General features: G+C 42.7%; 1 protein-coding gene across 1 annotated transcript in view; it reads right to left on the bottom strand.

Annotated features, from left to right (window-relative positions):
- Positions 1-5,605, bottom strand: part of samd11 (sterile alpha motif domain containing 11) — a 106,072-nt gene that overhangs the window by 50,683 nt on the left and 49,784 nt on the right. The window lies entirely within an intron of this gene.

The raw sequence follows: 5,605 nt of genomic DNA, 5'->3' as shown, positions 1-5,605 counted from the left end.
ATGTGTGTGTGTGTGTGTGTGTGTGTGTGTGTGTGTGTGTGTGTGTGTGTGTGTGTGTGTGTGTGTTGTTGTGTGTTGTGCGTGCGTGTGCGTGGTTGCGTGTGCGTGTGCGTGGTGCGTGTGTTGGCTCAATGACTGTATGAGAGAGCAAGGGGCTGAGTTTGGATAGGGAAACTGAGAATGTGTCACGTGTGTGTGCACATCTACTGTGTGTGTGTGTGTGTGTGTGTGTGTTGTGTGTGTGTGTGTTGTGGTGTGGTGTGTGTGTGTGTTGTGTGGTGTTGTGTGTGTGTGTGTGTGTGTTGTGTGGTGTGTTGTGTGCGCACGGCGGATGAACCTTCACTGTAACACTGACCCCATGCTGTCACTCAACACCAGCTCACACTTTCTGTAAATCAATGAAGCTCCATCCTCCTCCCTCTTCTCCTCTCTGTCCCTCCTCTCCTCTATCCTTCTTCCACGTTCCTTTGTTCCACCAACCTTCCTTTTAAAAAAAATGACGTATTTCAACACATCAAGTAACATCACACACACAGTGCAATCTTACCTTTGGGGGAAACGCTGCGCGACTTCTTGATGTCCGAGGGGGCCACTTGCTGCTTGTGTTGTGGGAGTAGGCTCTCCTCTTGCCTAGAAGGTTACTTCTGTGAACAGTCACACACACACATAGTGGTCAGTTTAAGGCCTCCAAGTACACAGAGGTTACCTATCTGTCTCCTGCTCTTTTCTTTATGTAACCTGAGTACATGGTTTGAGAGAGGTGTGTATGTATGCGGTGGGGAGAGCGGATTCTCTCTTCCTGGAGTATGGGGGAGTTTTCTTGCCTCGCATTAACACCCACTCCCTCACACCGCTCCCCCCCTGTCGCCAGAGAGGAGAGCATCTAGTGTACAATTACAGCACCAACCTCCTCTACTACCCTCTTTCCCCCTCTCCCCCCTCCTCCTAAATCCACCCATCCCGGCCCCAAACAAACCTCAAATCAATATCCGCCTAATAAGAGTGGGTGTTGATGCAGAGCGCAACACATGCGGTGAGAGCAGGAAGGAAGAAGCCTTTTGTCATTGCTCTCTCTCTCTCTTTATGTCTCTCTCTCTAGTCCTCTCTCTCCTTCTCATTTACATTCAAATGGGCTTTATTGGCATGGGAAACATGTTTAAATTGCCAAAGCAAGTGAAAGAGTTTCAAAAGAAAAGAGTCATTTCAAATGTTATATTATTGGCTATGTACAGTGTTGTGACAACATGCACATAGTTTAAATACAAAAGGGAAAATAAGTTAACAGATAAATATAGGTTGTATTTACAATAGTGCTTGTGCTCCAATGCTTGCTCTTTTCGCATGGCAACAGGTCACAAATCTTGCTGCTGTGATGCCACACTGTGGTATTTTACTTTAACAGATATGGGAGTTTATCAACATTTAAATTGCTTGAAAATTATTTGTGGGTCTGTGTAATCTGAGGGAAATATGTCTCTCTTATATCGTTGCACATTTGGCAGAGAGGTGCAGTTCAGTTTCCACCTCATTTTGTGGACAGTCTGCATATAGCCTGTCTTCTCTCGAGAGCCAGGTCTACTATCTATGGCAACCTCTATGAACAGCAAGGCTATACTCACTGAGTCTGTACATAGTCAAAGCGTTTCTTAATTTTGGGTCAGTCACGGTGGTCAAGTATTCTGACACTGTGTACTCTCTGTTTAGGGCCGGATAACATTCCAGTTTTTGGATTCATTATTTCCAATGTGTCAAATCAAATCACAATTTTTAGGGCCTTCCTCTTACACCGCCTGGTATAGAGGTCCTGGATGGGAGGAAGCTTGGCCCCAGTGATGTACTGGGCCGTACACACTACCCTCTGTAGTGCCTTGTGGCTGGAGGTCGAGCAGTTGATGTAACCCAATTTGTAAGTCGCTCTGGATAAGAGCGTCTGCTAAATGACTTAAATGTAAATGTAACCAGTCAGGATGCTCTCGATGGTGTAGCCGTATAACTTTTTGAGGATCTGAGGACCAATGCCAAATCTTTTCAGTCTCCTAAGGGGGAATAGGCGTTGTTGTGCCCTCTTCACGACTGTCTTGGTGTGTTTGGACCATGAAAGTTCGTTAGTGATGTGGACACCAAGGAACTTTAATCTCTCAACCTGCTCCACTACAGCCCAGTTGATGAGAATGGGGATGTGCTCGGCCCTCCTATTCCTGTAGTCCACGATCATCTCCTTTGTCTTGATCACGTTGAGGGAGAGGTTGTTATCCTGGCACCACACTGTCAGGTCTCTGACCTCCTCCCTATAGGCTGTCTCATCGTTGTCGGGGATCAGGCCAACCACTGTTGTGTCGTCGGCAATTATTTTTATTTTTTTTTACCTTTATTTAACCAGGAGGGGCTCATTGAGATTTAAAATCTCTTTTTTCAAGAGCCTCCTGGCCAAGATAGGCAGCACCAAGTCATTACAAAAATTACAGACAGACAACTACAAGTAATCTAGTAAAAACCATTGAATTCACAAGAGAATTCGGCAAGACCTCTTAATGATGGTGTTGGAGTCTTGCTTGGCCATAAAGTCATGGGGGAACAGGGAGTACAGGAGGGGACTGAGCACGCACCCCTGAAGGGCCCCTGTGTTGAGGATCAGCATGGCAGTGTAATTCTCTTTTTGTTTTCTCATGATTTGATTGGGTCTAATGGTGTTGCTATTTTGGGGCTCTGTGGGGTCTGTTTGCATTTGTAGAGCCCCAGAACCAATAGGGAGCTCTTCTCTCTAGGTTAATCTCTCTATAGGTGATATAAGGTTTGGTTGTTGCTTCCTAGGTGGTTGTAGAATTTAACTCTCTTTTCTGGATTTTGATCATTAGCGGGCATCGTCCTAGTTCTGTTCTGCATGCATTATTTGATGTTTTACATTGTACACAGAGGATGTTTTTGCAGAATTCTCAATTAGGTATTTGTCACATTTTGTACATTTTTGGTTGGTGAGTGGACCCCAGACTTCACAACATAGAGGGGCATGGGTTCAATGACTGATTAAAAGTATTTTTAGCCAGATCCTAATTGGGATGTCAAATTGTATGTTCCTTTTGATGGCGTAGAAGCCTCTTCTTGCCTTGTCTCTCAGATCATTCACAGCTTTGTGGAAGTTACCTGAGGTGCGGATGTTTAGGCCAAGGTAAGTATAGGTTTTTCTGTGTTCCGAGGCAACGGTGTCTAGATGGAATTTGTAGTCCTGGTGTCACGATCATGTGGGGGATTGACGGACCAAAACGCAGCATTTGGAAAATAAGCCATCTTCCTTTTATTTTGAAGAAGGAAAAAATGAAACAAAACACACTTTCAAACTAACCAAAACAAAAACGATCGTGAAGCTAATAAACGTCGTGCACATACAACAGGCTACAAACGTTCTGACATAGACACAGCTAGACACATACACTCAACACAAACCCATACACTACACCCAACACCCCCTTTACCATATAACCACCCAAAACCGATAAAACACAAACATTCCCCATGTCACACCCTGACCTAACTAAAATAATAAAGAAAACAAAGAATACTAAGGCCAGGGCGTGACACCTGGCAACTGGACCTTTTTTGGAACACCATTATTGTTGTCTTACTGAGATTTACTGTCAAGGCCCAGGTCTGACAGAACCTGTGCAGAGGATCTAGATGCTGCTGTAGGCCATCCTTGGTTGGGGACAGAAGTACCAGATCATCCGTAAACAATAGACATTTGACTTCAGAGTTGAGTAGGGTGAGGCCGGATGCTACAGACTGTTCTAGTGCCCTAGCCAATTCATTGATATACACTGAGTATACTAAACATTAGGAACACCATCCTAATATTGAATTGCTACTTACCCCGTTCAAAGGCGCTTAAATATTTTGTCTTTCAGAGGCTGAATGGCACACGTACACAATCCATGTCTCAATTGTGTTAAGGCTTAAACATACTTCTTTAACTGATTGACGTGGATTTAACAAGTGACATCAATAAGGGATCATAGCTTTCTCCTGGATTCACTTGGTCAGTCTATGTCATGGAAAGAGCATGTGTCCTTACTGTTTTGTATAATCAGTGTACATGTTGAAGAGGGTGGGGCTCAAGCTGCATCCCTGTCTCACCCCACGGCCCTGAGGAAAGAAATCTGTGTGTTTTTGCCAATTTTAACTGCATACTTGTTGTTTGTGTACATTGATTTCATAATATTGTATGTTTTTTTCCCCTAACACCGCTTTCGATCAATTTATATAGCAGACCATGGGGGCCAAATTGAGTCAAAAGCTTATTTTTTATCATCAAAGCATGAGATGTTGCATTTGTTTTTATTTATTTGTTTGTCAATTACGGTGTGCAGGGTGAATGCATGGTTTGTCGTACAGTAAATTGGTAAAAAGCCATTTTGACATTTGCTCAGGACATTGTTTTCACTGAGGAAATGTAGGAGTCTGATTTTAATGACAATGCAGAGGATTTTCCAGAGGTTGCTGTTGACACATATTCCASAGTAGTTATTGGGATTGAATTTGCCCCAAAAAATAGGGATTGGGGAGATCAGTCCTTGCTTCAAAATATTGGGGAAGATGCCAGAGCTGAGGATGATGTTAAATAGTTTAAGTATAGCCAGTTTGAATTTGTGGTCTGTAGATTTGATAATTTCATTTAGGATACCATCAACACTTTAGGCCTTTTTGGGTTGGAGGGTTTGTATTTTGTCCTGTAGTTGGTTATGGTAGTCTTTAATAGCTGATTCTAAGATTTGTAATTGATGTATGTATACGTTTTTGCTGTTTATTCTTTGTTATAGGGCCAAAAAGATAGGAGAAGTGGTTTATCCACACATCTTCATTTTGGATAGATAGCTCTTCATGTTGTTGTTTCTTTAGTGTGTTCTTATTTTCCCAGAAGTGTTTAGATTATATGGCTTGTGAAATTCCATTAATCTGATTTCTGACGTGCTGTTCTTTCTTTTTTCTTAGTTTTTTTCTGTAGTGTTTTAGTGTTTCACTATAGTTAAGTTCAGTTTTTTTTTTATGTCTGTGTTTTTGGTTGGGTAGGTTTCTCAATTTCTCTCTTAGGCTTTTGCATTCTTCATCAAACCATTTGTCATTGTCTCTCTCTCTGTGTCTCGGTGTCCTCTCACAACGATGGTCAAGCTGCATGCAACTCCTTCCTTCCTTCCTTCCTTCCTTCCTTCCTTCCTTCCTTCCTTCCTTCCTTCCTTCCTTCCTTCCTTCCTTCCTTCCTTCCTTCCTTTTCCATCCATCCTCTCTCTCTCTCTCTCTCTCTCTGTCCTCACGTCTCTCTCTCTTCTCCATGTATATTTTTATGGACAGGTTGGGTGGAAGAAGAAAACCATGCTTTTTTCTATCAGGGTGAAGTGCTCGCTTCTGTTTTGATATTTTGCATTGTTGAAAAGGGTCAAAGTGGACAGGAAACAAGATCTGGTATAAATCCTTGAGAATGGTTTTGGGTGATCCATATTATATCTTCAACTGAGTTCATTCCTTTTATTGTTTACCTTGACAACAAGGAAAGATCCCTGAATCGAGGGGCCAACCTTGAACGGAGACATTTTAACCCTTGACCCCTAACCTTTCT

The sequence above is a fragment of the Salvelinus sp. IW2-2015 genome, linkage group LG7, assembly GCF_002910315.2.
Source record: "Salvelinus sp. IW2-2015 linkage group LG7, ASM291031v2, whole genome shotgun sequence".
NCBI classification, from domain to species: Eukaryota; Metazoa; Chordata; class Actinopteri; order Salmoniformes; family Salmonidae; genus Salvelinus; species Salvelinus sp. IW2-2015.
This window is presented reverse-complemented; position numbering and strand designations above follow the sequence as displayed.